At 41.3% G+C, this 16,558-nt stretch overlaps 1 pseudogene; it reads right to left on the bottom strand.

The window, feature by feature from the left end:
• Window positions 1-11,562, bottom strand: part of LOC112068435 (calcitonin gene-related peptide type 1 receptor-like) — a 105,492-nt pseudogene extending 93,930 nt beyond the window's left edge.
• Window positions 11,563-16,558: the final 4,996 nt, after the last annotated feature.

Here is a 16,558-nt window from a genome sequence, read left to right as displayed (position 1 = left end):
GGGAATGTGCATTGTATTACTTTTGAGTYAGCTAGTATGATTTAGAATGGATTAAAAAAAWAAAAATGTAATCCAAAATTTAATCCATGAAAAATAACAATGGTCATTGATTCTATATTGGCAAATCAAAAACAGTATATTCCTAATTGTTTCAAATGATTTTACTCACTTTGTTAAGGTACAGCATATTACAACAGATTAAAAAAATACAAATAACTATGACCATTCCATCTATTATGGCAAATTGAAAACAGCGTATTCCAAACTCTCTCCAATTACTTCACCATCTTTGTTTGAAGTAGTGTTTAGTACAACCAATTAAAATGAACATAAAACATGTCAAGATCTTTAGAAGAATTCATAGAAGATAAATCAAGAAAATAATCCAGTAGATTGAACCCAGAACCCTGTATGCAGACATGTATGTTGACTCAGTATAAGCCTTTCTATATATGATAATGCATCTGTGGACCATAACTCATGAGCTTTGATATCCTCCTTTTTCAAGAAAAACTTGCTCACATTCTTTTAGTGTGTGCTTTCAATTATTACCAGGAGAGAAGACCTTTCCCAAGAATCCCTTCTTACCCTCCCTCCCTTTCCATCTCGAAGACGGAGTGATGTGCTTTTCTAAYGGTTTCTCCTTTTCTCCTCTATCACTCATCATCTCAACCTGACAGTGAATGGCAAAGACAGGCAGAGGCAGCAGATATCATTATATATCAACATCATGAGAAAACTACCTCATTGTAATCAAAGGTTCTATCTCGCTGAACATGGCAGACATTTTGAAAAAGTTTCTGGAGAACTTTTAATTTTCAATACAGTTTTCATTAATACAGTTTGGTACCAAATGAGATAGCATTACTGGAGTTTCAAAGAGAACAATTTGTAATGTGAATTAAACGTACCAACATTTTGTCAAATGCTGAATAAATTTGAAAAATATTCATCAAAAGATTAAAACAACCTGCTGATATGCAGAGTAGGCAAGATTCATGTTCATGTATAAATAAAAACAAAATGCACCCTTTGTCCTGAATGAAAAAGTCCCATATGTAATCGTTGGGGAAGTAGCCTTATACTTGCGGCTGGCAGAAATGGGAAAAGCGATTAAATAAACATTTGTGGCTGGAGATTAGCCAAGAAGCATTATGATTCCCTTCTGCACTGAGCTTTCCAGTATAGTCTTTTGGGTGTTGGACTAACTGGGCAGCATTTGGATGTAGTGGGGTGTGGATAAGCAGAGGAGAACAGAGGAGGTAGGAGCACGGTCCGGCGATCACAGACACACAGAACTAAAACAAGCACCAGAGCTGGGAAGAGAGACTCAGAAATAGCATCACAAGAGTTTGGTGTGTGAAATAAAAGACAAACATTGAGGGTGTGAGATGGCAAAAGAGAAATAAAGAGAGAGAGAGAGAGAGAAAGAGAACAGTGTCAGTGTACAGAGAGGACGCTAGTTATTTCATGACAAGCCCCCGGTCTCTCGTTAAATATTTAACTGAGAAGCATGCTCTGGTTCTGGGACAGAGAACTCAAGCCGGGCCGCTATATTGCTCTGACAAGCTTGTTTAAAGGTAGCCGAGGGCCTGTTCGCCACTGACGATGGTTAATAATGCTCAACAGACCCTTTTATTGTTGATTGTTATCTTAGGCTGAGTTGATGCATGTTAGAGCTGCAATGTAGAACAAAATAGCTTTTAATCAATTGTTTTTAACCAATTCTAAAACCAATACATATATCAAGTATGGAGAGTATATAAAGATTTTATACCACAACATTGGTGCATAATTTCCATTGCTACCAATTTATATTGATTTTGGCAGAGACAATTCCACTGTGTAAACAGTGTTCACATAGCAGTAGCTTAAATACCTAGGATAGGATAAAGTAATCCTTCTAACCCCCCCCCCCCCTTAAAAGAGTTAGATGCACTATTGTAAAGTGGTTGTTCCACTGGATATCATAAGTTGAATGCACCAATTTGTAAGTCGCTCTGGATAAGAGCGTCTGCTAAATGACTTAAATGTAAATGTAAATGTAAATGAAATTACAATTGTTAAAGTATACAAACCGTTTTAATAATATTTTTGTACATTTGACAAAATGTTTTTAAAAACTCTAACTTGTCTTCAGTATCCACTTTTGTTTGGTTCTCAAAAACCTATCCAAAAGAAATAGCCCCCACACAGACAGGAGATTAAGAAGGTTTAACAAAGAATATTGATCCGTTCGCCTGCATCTCAAATGGCACCCTATTCCCTACATAGTGCACTACTTTTGACCAGAGCCCTATCAGTCCTAGTCAGAAAGTAGCGCACTGTATAGGGAATAGGGTGCCGTTTGGGATGCAAACTTCCTTTGAAGGCACCAGGACAGGCCCTAGGGTTCATAATCAATAGAATAGAAAAACCCATCTGGGGATGATTGTTCCTGGTGTTCCAAAATGTGCCAAAATGGCAGTTACGTATAGGTGGCCAGGTAAAACGCAATCAATTAGGAGTAGGAAAATCAATTACCATTGAGGGATTATCCGGACAGAGAGACTTGGAAAGGGGAAGCATAATCAGTCAGAATTATAAATGTCTCACAATTGTTAATGAATCGCTGAGAGAAATGAATTATAATTTGCAACCAAACAGTTATTCCAGTCTCTCTGATAGACTTGTGTATGACTGGGGAAGCCTATTAGTTAGGCAAAGTCTTGTTCTTATGGCTGGAATGAGAACTAAGCTTTCAAATCTGACTGTGTCAGTGTTTTCCTCAGTTTTATCAGAGGCTGACAGATCCGTTGTGCCCTTTTCATCCCAACCCCATGATAGCCTGTACAGTACGTAGATGTATGACGCATAGAACATCTGCTCATTAATCAAAATATATCTATGTATGACGCATAGAACATCTGCTCGTTAATCAAAATATATCTATGATATGCGGCAGTAGGAACATCTGCTCATTAATCAAAAGATATCTATGGTCGACATTCTCAACGTTTTCTACATTGATTCAACGTCATCACATAACATTTTGTTGAAATGACGTGGAAATAACATTGATTCAACCAGTTTTTGCACAGTGGGTAAAACGTGTCTGAACTCCTGCAACTCTCAGTTGGCTGGGCTCCGCACTTGTGCCATCAAACCCCCGTAACTTATCCAGAATGCCAGATCATGCCTGGTGTTAAACCTTCCGAAGTTCTCCCAAGTAACCTCGCTCCTCGGCACACTGACTGGCTTCCACTTCAAGACCATGGTGCTTGCCTACAGAGCAGCAAGGGGAACTGCCCCTCCGTACCTTCAGGCTAAGCTCAAACCCTATACCCCAACCTGAGCACTCTGATCTGCCACCTATGGTCTCTTGGCCCTCCCATCCACACAGGGAGTCAGCTCCCGCTAAGCCCAGTCAATGCACTTCTCTGTCCTGGAACCCCAATGTTGGAACAAGCTTCCCCCTAACATCAGGACAGAGGAGTCCCTGCCCATCTTCAGAAAATGTCCTCTCTTCTTTCTCATGTCAGGGGAGACAACTCAAATGAGAGAGAGAGAGAGAGAGAGAGAGAGAGAGAGAGAGAGAGAGAGAGAGAGAGAGAGAGAGAGAGAGAGAGAGAGAGAGAGAGAGAGAGAGANGAGAGAGAGAGAGAGAGAGAGAGAGAGAGAGAGAGAGAGAGAGAGAGAGAGAGAGAGAGAGAGAGAGAGAAAAATGCCTCGAAGTAAAATCACAACAATGCATAGAACTCCCTCATTTGGAGAAAAATGACATCTGAATCATACCCTATGTCTCTCCTCTGATAAGCTCTGTATAAGATCAAGTGTAATCGCAGCCCTCTGCTATTTTTCTGTTTTTATTTTTCATTTCACCTTTATTTAACCAGGTGGGCTAGTTGAGAACAAGTTCACATTTGCAACTGCGACCTGGCCAAGATAAAGCAAAGAAGTTCGACACATAAAACAACACAGAGTTACACATGGAATAAACAAACATACAATCAATAATACAGTAGAAAAATCTATATACAGCATGTGCAAATGAGGTAGGATAAGAGAGGTAAGGCAATAAATAGGCCATGGTGGCAAAGTAATTACAATATAGAACTTACTCACTGGAATGGTAGGATGTGCAGAAGATGAATGTGCAAGTTGAGATACTGGGGTGCAAAGGAGCAAGATAAATAATTAAATAAATACAGTATGGGGATGAGGTAGATTGGGCACACAACTATTGTGTACATCAGCTCCACCTACTGATGCAGACGGGGTGTTCAGTAGGGCTGGTATTATCACAATACTTGGGTACCGATACGATATGTATTGCGATTCTCACAATTCTAAAGTCAGCAAAAAAAGAAACATCCTCTCAATGTCAACTGCGTTTATTTTCAGCAAACTTAACATGTGTAAATATTTGTATAAACATAACAAGATTCAACAACTGAGACATAAACTGATCAAGTTCCACAGACATGTGACTAACAGAAATGGAATAATGTGTCCCTGAACAAAGGGGGGGTCAAAATCAAAAGTAACAATCAGTATCTGGTGTGGCCACCAACTGCATTAAGTACTGCAGTGCATCTCCTCCTCATGGACTGCACCAGATTTGCCAGTTCGATTGCGGTGAGATGTTACCCCACTCTTCCACCAAAGCACCTGCAAGTTCCCAGACATTTCTGGGGGGAGTGGCCCTAGCCCTCACCCTCCGATCCAACAGGTCCCAGACGTGCTCAATGGGATTGAGATCTGGGCTCTTCGCTGGCCATGCCAGAACACTGACATTCCTGTCTTGCAGGAAATCACGCACAGAACGAGCAGTATGGCTGGTGGCATTGTCATGCTGGAGGGTCATGTCAGGATGAGCCTGCAGGAAGGGTACCACATGAGGGAGGAGGATTTCTTCCCTGTAACGCACAGCGTTGAGATTGCCTGCAATGACAACAAGCTCAGTTCGATGATGCTGTGACACACCGCCCCAGACCATGACGGACCCTCCACCTCCAAATCGATCCCACTCCAGAGTACAGGCCTCGGTGTAAAGCTCATTCCTTCGACAATAAACGCGAATCCGAYCATCACCCCTGGTGAGACAAAACCGCGACTCGCSAGTGAAGAGCACTTTTTGCCAGTCCTGTCTGGTCCAGCAACRGTGGGTTTGTGCCCATAGGCAACGTTGTTGGCGGTGATGTCTGGTGAAGACCTGCCTAACAACAGGCCTACAAGCCCTCAGTCCAGCCTCTCTCAGCCTATTGCGGACAGTTTGAGCACTGATGGAGGGATTGTGCGTTCCTGGTGTAACTCAGACAGTTGTTGTTGCCACCCTGTACCTGTCCCGCAGGTGTGATGTTCAGATGTACCAATCCTGTGCAGGTATAGTTACACGTGGTCTGCCACTGCGAGGACGATCAGCTGTCCGTCCTGTCTCCCTGTAGCGCTGTCTTAGGCATCTCACAGTACGGACATTGCAATTTATTGCCCTGGCYACATCTGCAGTCCTCATGCCTCCTTGCAGCATGCCTAAGGCACGTTCACGCAGATGAGCAGGGACCCTGGGCATCTTTCTTTTGGTGCTTTTCAGAGTCAGTAGAAAGGCCTCTTTAGTGTCCTAAGTTTTCATAACTGTGACCTTAATTGCCTATCGTCTGTGAGCTGTTAGTGTCTTAACGACAGTTCCACAGGTGCATGTTCATTAATTGTTTACGGTTCATTGAGCAAGCATGGGAAACAATGTTTAAACCCTTTACAATGAAGATCTGTGAAGTTATTTGGATTTTTACTAATTATATTTGAAAGACAGGGTCCTGAAAAAGGAACGTTTCTTTTTTTGCTGAGTTTATATGTATTGTGATTTGATACTGTGTTTTTATTCCGATTCGATGTTCGAAAACATATTGATCACCATATGTCTGCTGCAGAGGGACGAGAGCCATGAGAAAACTAGTTTTGATCAGTAATGGAAATAAAAGTGCTGAAAACTAATTGGCTTCTTATTTAAAAAGAAGATGGAGAACAATCTATAAAGGAAACGTTTTGGTGCAGGTACAGCCAACTACCCTTTTTGCGATATTGTCAAAACAATACAATATGCTATATTGTCAAAAATAATATCTCGATATGTAACTGTAGCGATTTTTCCCCCATCACTAGTGTTCAGTATATTATAGACACTGTAGTTCTGGAGAGTATGGGGGAGTTATCCCTAAATGCTGATCTTGGGTCCGTTTTGCATTTCCCCCACTAATGGTTAATGTAATAATGAATAAGGGTTAGCTGATCCTAGATTTGTACCTTGGGGAAACTTCTCCCTGGAGCGAACGTTAGGTAGACACAGCGCAGGCAATCACTGGAAATTGTTCACCGCTTAGGGTGTGGAGAACTGGCGCACCGGGACTATCCAAAAATAGACCCAGAGAGAACAGCTCCTCTTTGTGTTGGAGCAGAATAATGAATAAGGAAATGTTAAGAAAATATTTCACTACGGTGTCATTTCATGGGTAGGTCGCAGACAACCGATCGTGTTGCTCCAAGAACATGAGTGATATGCACTAATTTGAAAATCACAGCACACATTGAAACACTTACACATGTAATGTAATAACCACATCATATCATCGCTAGCTCTGTAAATGTCTTTACTACATTACGGGGACTTAATCAATGTTTGTGGGAGCAGCTGCATCCACACATCCGCGAGAACAAGTATCCGAAAGGGAGCTGTATTCTCTCACACTGGCTTCATGCACTAATGTGTATTTTATAATGGGAAAACATCCACACGTCATTCTGGCTGGCTAATGTCTTGACTTAGCCCGTAGTACAATTTGATGCTGTGAAATTTGACAAGGTCCATAAAAGAGGAAGACAAATAGAAAACGACTACAAGATAAGGTTGCACAAACTTCGTCTTACACACAACCTACACTACACAAAAGGCCGAAGGACAACATGTCCCCACAACAACTAACACATTTCAATCCCATTTATTTTAAAGCTACAGTCTGGGATTTGAAAGACAACAACATGGAAGAATGAAATTTACTATTGAACAGATATTTTCTACTGGAAACAATTATGACAAATATCGTTGCTCTGTCAAATTACCCTAGTGGAGCGTTGTAGACAACAGAACCGCAGCCTGAGACAGACAGAGAGAGGCAGAGTGGCGTACATGAACGAACCAATGAATAAAACATGAAGCATTAGTTTAATACATAGGAACAACAAGCTCAGTCTGTATACACTGCTGACCTCCGTTGACAGATAGCTCTTAGTTACATACACTACCGTTCAAAAGTTTGGGATCACTTAGAAACGTCCTTGTTTTTGAAAGAAAAAAAAAAAATTGGTCCATTAAAATAACATCAAATTGATCAGAAATACAGTGTAGACATGGTTAATGTTGTAAATGACTGTTGTAGCTGGAAACGGCAATTTTTTTAATGGAATATCTACATAGGCGTACAGAGGCCGATTATCAGCAACCATCACTCCTGTGTTCCAATGGCACGTTGTGTTAGCTAATCCAAGTTTATCATTTTAAAAGGCTAATTGATCATTAGAAAACCCTTTTGYAATTATGTTAGCACAGCTGAAAACTGTTGTGGTGATTAAAGAAGCAATAAAACGGGCCTTCTTTAGACTAGTTGAGTGTCTGGAGCATCAGCATTTGTGGGTTCGATTACAGGCTCAAAATGTACAGAAACAAAGAACTTTCTTCTGAAACTCATCAGTATATTCTTGTTCTGAGAAATGAAGGCTATTCCATGCGAGAAATTGCCAAGAAACTGAAGATCTCGTACAATGCCGTGTACTACTCCCGTCACAGAACAGCGTAAACTGGCTCTAACCAGAATAGAAAGAGTAGTGGGAGGCCCCGGTGCGCAACTGAGCAAGAGAACAGGTACATTAGAGTGTTGCAGAGTTGCAATGAAAAAAACATATCTCAGACTGGCCAATAAAAATAAAAGATTAAGATGGGCAAAAGAACACAGACACTGGACAGAGGAACTCTGCCTAGAAGGCCAGCATGCCGGAGTCACCTCTTCACTGTTGATGTTGAAATTGGTGTTTTGCGTGTACGATTTCATGAAGCTGCCAGTTAAGGACTTGTGAGGCATCTGTTTCTCAAACTAGATACTCTAATGTACTTGTCCTCTTGCTCAGTTGTGCACCGGGGCCTTCCACTACTATTGCTATTCTCGTTAGAGCCAGTTTACGCTGTTTTGTGAAAGGAGTAGTACATGGCGTTGTACGAGATCTTCAGTTTCTTGGCAAATTCTCGCATGAAATAGCCTTCATTTCTCAGTACAAGAATATACTGATGAGTTTCAGAAGAAAGTTATTTGTTTCTGGACATTTTGAGCCTGTAATCGAACCCACAAATGCTGATGCTCCTGACACTCAACTAGTCTAAAGAAGGCCAGTTTTATTGCTTCTTTAATAAGTACAACAGTTTTCAGCTGTGCTAACATAATTGCAAAAGGGTTTTCTAATGATCAATTAGCCTTTTAAAATTATAAAACTTGATTAGCAAACACAACGTGCCATTGGAACACAGGAGTGATGGTTGCTGATATGCCTCTGTACGCCTATGTAGATATTCCATTAAAAAAATTGCAGTTTCCAGCTACAACAGTCATTTACAACATTAACAATGTCTACACTGTATTCTGATCAATTTGATGTTATTTTAATGGACAAAATTGTTGTTTTTCAAAAAACAAGGACATTTCTAAGTGACCCAAACTTTTGAACGGTAGTGTATGTCTTGTGTCCTGTGTCCTTGTCTGTGTGTGGAGGAGGGGAGTGGGTGGGGTGGTGGAAAGGTAGGGTGGTGTGTGTGTGTGTGTGTGTGTGTGTGTGTGTGTGTGTGTGTGTGTGTGTGTGTGTGTGTGTGTTTGGGGTTGTTGTGTGTGTGCGTGCGTGCGTGCGTGCGTGCGTGCGTGCGTGCGTGCGTGCGTGCGTGCGTGCGTGCGTGCGTGCGAATGTACTTGTATCCCTCTCTCAATCTCACGCTCTCTGTGTGTGTGTGTGTGTGCCATTTCAGGGCATGAGAGCACCGAGGTTTAACTTTAATTTTAATTTGATCTCCCTCCTGGCTCTCTGCTTTCCTGTTAGTCTGGCATATTTGCCGCTCCACTCATCACTGATCAGACAGCTGATGTATCACTCCCCAATCTCACAGATAGAGCAACCAGACGTATGCAACTGAGCTCCATGTAACGGCCGTCTGAAGAAGAAGGAGTGGACCAAAGCGCAGCGTGGTAAGTGTTCATGATTTATTAATACAACTGAATACTAAATAACAAAACAACGAAGAGAACGAACGAAACCGAAACAGTTCTGTCAGGTGCAGAAACACAAAACAGAAAACAACTACCCACAAAACACAGGTGGGAAAAGGCTACCTAAGTATGGTTCTCAATCAGAGACAACGATACACAGCTGCCTCTGATTGAGAACCACAACCGGCCAAAACCAAAGAAATACAAAACATAGAAAATGAACATAGAATGCCCACCCTAATCACACCCTGACCAAACCAAAATAGAGACATAAAAAGATCTCTACGGTCAGGGCGTGACACTCCAATTGTGTGTTCGTGTGTGTTTCTGACAGTATCCCGTCATATATGTGCACATCGCCCCTTCAGCCCATCATCCCGTCTCAAATCAGTGCCTGTTCAGACAGACCGACAGACAGACCGACAGACAGACAGATGGTAATACATTTCCTTAAACATGATTACATTAACAGAACTAATCTATTCAACATTTAGCCACAATAGCCGCCTGGGTACTTTCTGCCCCTTCTATGGTCAATGTTAGTGCGCTTTGTAGGTAATAGGGTGCCATTTGGGACGTAGCCTGACTGATTCTCGACAAGAATGAATTTGATATAAGTAGCCTACGGAATGACATCATTGATTGCTAATGATCTTCTTCATCAATATGCTAAAACAATGTATAAGGAGAATGGTTCTAGGTTGTGTCATGGCAGTTCTCTTCTCACTATCAAATCGTCTGAGTGGACACGTTGTGGTGCTTGGATAATATCACACTGATTGTAATTTAACCTGGTGGTTGACTACGTTAGACTTTCGGTACATTGACAACAGCCACAGTCTCCCCAGTSCCAATCACATCTCCTTTACACACTCCTCATGAGGGGCAAAAGTGCTGCTTTAGGCACAATGTTTAATGCTCAACTGGCTACTTTGATTCACATGTAAAATGATATGCTCCTCTAAATGGCACTGCTAGACCACTGATCTGATTATACTTAGAAATCTGCCCAAATGACTGAGAGGGAAAGTGGCTATACAGTATGGTATGGGAATGGAAATTTGTAGTCTAAGCAATGTTTTCTACATAAGCTTTGCGAGAATGTCTTCAATCAGCATATTTCACATGCTGAAACAGAAATCTAGAATATGTGTCAACAGCATTAGTCTATTTGGGAGGGATGGGTGTGGGCTTTTAAGGTATGAAACATTTTAAAAGTCAATACAGCATTTCATTTTGTGATTTGATTTGTTATGATATTAAATAAATGTCACATTCCTATAAACCATGTTAAATTGTGTGAGACCGATAGCTTGATATGTTCAACGAAATATGCCATCCCATTGACTAATGACTGATGAGTGTAGAGAGCTCATCAATCAGAAACCAACCAGTAGACCTACACATATGCCCTTTTATGGTCACAGATMAATTCATAATACATTTACCATTGTGCCTCTTTGGTGTTTATAACATTGGATTCCCTTGGTCTCATTCCTTCCATATCAGCCAGTATTATGAACAGAGTAGGTGGAAGGCAAAGTTCACTGCCATCTACTCAGCACAAGCTGTACAACGGAATATGAAGGCGCAATTTATTTATGTAAAATCGCAAAATTTAACAATGTTCAATGACTGTTGATTGGCAAGCTATTCTAGTTCATTTTTTAAAACTTAATTTTAAGATTGTGACAGTCACGTTAAAAGAATTGAATGAATCCAAATAGGAATAAAATAAAATAAATGCAACGACATAATTGAAAGCTCTTACCTTGCTAAAAAATGTGTTGAAAGATTACAATTCTGTAAGGAGTCCAATAGTGATGTATTTCAGAAGAGCCCGGTGGTGCAGCCTATGTAGACAGAAAGCTTATTCTGAGACTGACTTCCATCGTCCGTGATTCTATTTAACTCAACCAAATGTACATTTACAATATTTTTTTCAACCGGAAAAGGAATATCCACTCGAAAATCAAATAATAATAATATCAATCAAGTGCGACAATTGCCATTGTTGATTTCATTGCAGCTATGAAAGCAATGTTTTAWGACTGACGCGTGGTTTACGTTTTTGCGGTGATAACGCGCCAGTCTGTTCGCGGTTAACTCTGTGACACTTCACCAACCGGTAATCCAAGTGCATCTAACTGCCTCCCGTTTCGCGGAGTTCCTCCTAGGATTGTGACTGCCTGGTGGGTTTCAGCACTTTGTTAAAGACTCACAGTGGCGAGGCGCGAGCATCTCAGCGTGTGCTTTCTTCTGACTGGCGCTCTTGGCACAAGTGATGGACTCTAAAAAGGACATTCAACGCTCAGGTTACAATATGCGATGGTGCTGGGTGACCGTCCCGGGTGAGGTAATATACATGCAACCCAATTGAAATTAAGACTCCCACCGGTTGATTATTGCTGTCGTTATCATCTTTCTCCTCAATGGATACTGATTCATTAAGAAAATGTTGAACATTAACTAACTCATATTTTTTAAATGATCTTTTCTTTTGTGAGGTGAGGAGTTTGTGATTTTATATATTWAAATTTAAATTWAAAAAAAATCCTTTTACAAAAAAGTGTCTTATGTGTAAGGTGTAGATAGAGTCGGGTTCCACTGAAAACCAAGTCCACTGAAAACCAGGCACAAGCAGCATTGAATCCTCAAAAGACAATGGCAAAAAGGAGGGGCAGCAGAAACGAACATCATCTTCCCCATCATCATCAGAACTGTCATTGTCCTGGTAATCATTATCAACATCATCACCATTGTCACCACCTTTTTATTCTTCCTCCTCCTGCTCTTCCTCCTCCTCATCATTCGCTAAATCAGAAGCCCCAGTTCAAGACATTTGGAAGAACATTTTGTTTTTCTCTGCTGTTTTTTATTTTCTATACCCACCTCATTTAGTGCACTTCCAGGTGTTTGACTGACGTCAATGTCATTATAGCTTCAGCATTTATCTGTCTGTATTCTACACATGCACGCACACACACACGCACGCACACACGCACGCACGCACGCACGCACACACACATACACACATACACCTACACACACACACACACACAGAGGGGGTAATGGGGGCGTGAAGCTGCATATTTATGACATATTATTAGACTGAAATGCATGATGATCTTGTCATCTCTAAGTCTCAAACAGCAGGGGAAAACAATGCTGAGAAGATAGACATTTAATTCACTGGGGAGAACGGGGCGGGCAAACAATCTTTTCATATATGTTTTTTCTTCTTCCAACTTTGAAAATAACTTTGCAGTTTCTGTCTTTTTGCTACATGTATGTGCAGGGCCTAAAACATGTTAGGTCTGGGAATGTACCGTTCGCCAAGCCCCAGCCACGCCCATCACCTAATCCCCATTTTGATCCAGAGAAAAACCCTGGCATTGCTAAATCCATGCAAGAAGGGTGCAAGTGGACACTTTGGGGAGAACGGTGGAGAATCGGGGTACATTTTTTATTGGTACTACCTACTACCTACCCCTACCTACATGTACAGTTAAATAATAAACAATCAAGCTTTGTTTATACACTAGCTGGGTAGTGTAATGCGTGCGTACTGGCGGCAGAGAAGTCAGGCGCAGGAGAGCAAATGTAACGGATGTGAAATGGCTAGCTAGTTAGCGGGTACGCGCTAGTAGCGTTTCAATCAGTTACGTCACTTGCTCTGAAACCTAGAAGTAGTGTTGCCCCTTGCTCTGCAAGGGCAGYGGCTTTTGTGGAGCGATGGGTAACGACGCTTCGTGGGTGTCAGTTGTTGATGTGTGCAGAARGTCCCTGGTTCGCGCCCGTGTCGGGGCGAGGGGACGTACTAAAGTTATACTGTTACATTGATGCTGTTGACCCGGATCACTGGTTGCTGCGGAAAAGGAGGAGGTTGAAAGGGAGGTGAGTGTAACGGATGTGAAATGGCTAGCTAGTTAGTTAGCGCGGGTACGCGCTAGTAGCGTTTCAATCAGTTACGTCACTTGCTCTGAAACCTAGAAGTAGTGTTGCCCCTTGCTCTGCAAGGGCAGCGGCTTTTGTGGAGCGATGGGTAACGATGCTTCGTGGGTGACTGTTGTTGATGTGTGCAGAGGGTCCCTGGTTCGCGCCCGTGTCGGGGCGAGGGGACGCCATAAAGTTAAACTGTTACACAAAGACTGTGTTACAACGGTGCAGTTCAATAATAAAAATCACAGTGAACAAAAACAATAAATAAATACAATGGRACGAAACCCTTCACACGCCAGACATAATGTGCACAAACTCTTACAATCAACAATACCGGACAAGGACATGTGGGGAACAGAGGGTTAAATACACAACATGTAATTGATGGGATTGAAAGCAGGTGTGTGGGAAGACAAGACAAAACAAATGAAAGGTGGATGGGCAATGGCTAGAAGACCGGCGACGGCGACCGCCGAACGTCGCCCGAACAAGGAGAGGGACCGACTTCGGAGGAAGTCGTGACAGGTAGTTAGCATAAAATGCTGTTGCCTCAGCATCGCCAGCTAGCTAGCAATCTAACATTGCTGTCCGGGTGATCGTTTTAAGCTGCTAGCTGGGATAGAAAAAATGAGGATGAACTGTCACTCCAAAACCTGTTGACCAATAGAGACTCATCATCTATGCATCCCGCTAAACCCCACCTACATGGAATGAATGTGCCAGAATTTTGCAAACATAAAAAGGCAACGAATGCAAAGGGCAGGGTAACATAACCAAAGATAGAAAACATTGCAAGCAAAGAGGGAAGTGTTTCATCACAGTCACATTATCATTGAAAATGTTTCACTGCAATATTTTGCATTCATTTACAATTCATTTGCTCTTGCCTTTCAAAATGTATTTCCTTGCGATATAATTTATTTTTCTCTTAATACTTTTGGGTTAATGTTTTGCTTTCAATATGTTTTGTTTTGTTTGCAATAGTTCAAATTTTCTCGAATTCTAAAGGTTTGCTTGATATTAAAGGCACACAAGTAATTACATATACAGTTGTGGCCAAAAATATTGGTACCCTTGCACTTTTTTCAAATAATACACCATTTCTTTCAGAAAACTGTTGAAATGTCAAAATATTTTGGTATTCAGTTGAACAAAACAAAAAAAATTGAATMATTTATTAAAGCTTAGCTTATTCCACAAATAAATCCTAAAATGAGCCGGACAATATTATTGCCACCTTTTAGAAGTATTATAAATAATTAGATCTCAAGCCGGTCCTTCTCCTTTACTTTGAAATTAAACTCACCTTTGGTGAGTTGCAGCTGCCTGCAATATAAAAATCACTCATTCAACCAGTTTGAATAGAGAAAATAACAAAGTCTGCTGTTTTGTGTCACTGTGTACTACAATGAGCATGGAGAAAAGAAAGAAAACCAGAGAATTATCCAAGGAGGTCAGACACAAGATTGTAGCCAAGCATGGAAAATCTCAAGGCTGCAAGTCCATCTCCAGAGACCTTGATATTCCTGTTTCCACCGTATGTAATGTTATTAGGAAGTTTAAGTTTCATGCCACTGTAGCCAACCTCCCTAGAMGTGGTCGCAAGAGAAAACCTGATGGAAGATTGCAGCAAAGGATTTTTTAAATGGTGGAAAGGTACCTTGTTCAACTGCCACATATTCAAAGGTATGACAATTTCAACTCGCACCATCCGTCGCCAACTCAATGAAAAGGGATTATATGGTAGGAGACCGAAGAGGACCTCACTGCTGAGAGAGAGACATAAGAAAGCCCGACTGCAATTTGCCAAAACACACCTGAACAAAATCCTCCTGGGAGAATGTCCTGTGGACAGATGAGACCAAATAAGAGCTTTATGGTTGAGCACACCATCTCTATGTTCACAGAAAACAAAATGAAGCCTTCAAAAAAAAGAACATCTTCCCTACAGTCAAAAGTTGAGGATGTTCAGTGATGTTTTGGGGTTGCTTTCCTGCCTCTGGCACTGGGTGCCTTGAACGTGTGCATGGCATCATTAAATCAGGAGAATACCAAGGCATTTTGGAGCGCAATGTCGGACTCAGTGTCAGAAAGCTGGGTCTCCGTCGAAAGGTCATTGATCTTCCAGCAGGATAATGACTATAAACACACTTCAAAAAGCACCCAGGAATGGTTCAAGACAAAACGCTGGACTGTTCTGAAGTGACCAGCAATGAGTCCAGATCTAAATCCCATTGAAAACATGTGGAGAGATCTGAAAACAGCAGTTAGGAGAAGGCACCCTTCTAATATGGGAGGACTGGAGCAGTTTGCACAAGAGGAGTGGGCCAAACTGCCAGTACAGAGGTGCAGGAAGCTCATCGATGGTTATAGGAAGCACTTGATTGCAGTTACTTTGACCAAAGGCTGTGCTACCAAATATTAAGTCTAGGGTGACAATAACGATGATGATGCTATTTCTGTTTATTTTCTGATTCAAATGGATATATTAAGTTCTGAATTAAAAACAAAGGCTCTGTAATGTTAACAGTGAAATAAAGAATTGTGGAGAACAAATAATTGTCAACTTATTTTTAGGGAAAATTGTGAGTTACTTGAAAAAAGTGCAAGGTTGCCAATATTTTTGGCCACGACTGTATGTGAGGAGTGTTTGTTCACGTCTCCACGAGATCATTAGATTAACCTTAATAGGTGCATATCAAATTAAACTGCCACCTCCTAGTGATGCTTTTAATACACACTTTAATACACACTGTGCATCAGCGATGCCACAATGTTAATTTAACCAGGTAGAGAGAAGAAACTCCTGGGATGTGTTTGAAATGGCACTCTATTATCTACATACTGTGGTGCCTTACATTTGACAAGAGCCTTCATTGCTCTGGTCAAATGTAGCGCACTATGTAGGGAATGGGAATAGGGTCCCATTTAGGACACAGCCTTGGTAATAATAACCATACTACACAGGGGCTTTCTCACCAGCTTCGCAGCTTCTCTCCTCTAGTTCATCTGTCCATTAGAGACCAGTGAGAGTTGGGGTTTTAAAAGGGCAATTACACCTGGATGAAGGTTTTGACATAGCGTAAAACACTGAGCCAAGCTGTCCTCACTTGACCCTTCATCAGGCAGAATCCTCTTAGAAAGCCAAAGCCGCGGTTTCCACTAGTTACCACAGTCACAAAGTCCAAATTAGCTATATTTTAGAAATTAATGAAAACTAAAATGAATATTTTGTTCTTAATTTAAGGTTAGGGTTAGGCATAAGGTTAGGGTTAGGCATAAGGTTAGGGTTAGGCATAAGGTTAGGGTTAGGCATAAGGTTAGGGTTAGGCATAAGG

The sequence above is a fragment of the Salvelinus sp. IW2-2015 genome, unplaced genomic scaffold, assembly GCF_002910315.2.
Source record: "Salvelinus sp. IW2-2015 unplaced genomic scaffold, ASM291031v2 Un_scaffold515, whole genome shotgun sequence".
Classification (NCBI taxonomy): domain Eukaryota; kingdom Metazoa; phylum Chordata; class Actinopteri; order Salmoniformes; family Salmonidae; genus Salvelinus; species Salvelinus sp. IW2-2015.
The sequence above is the reverse complement of the archived record's forward strand: the minus strand, read 5'-3'. Positions and strand labels throughout refer to the sequence as shown.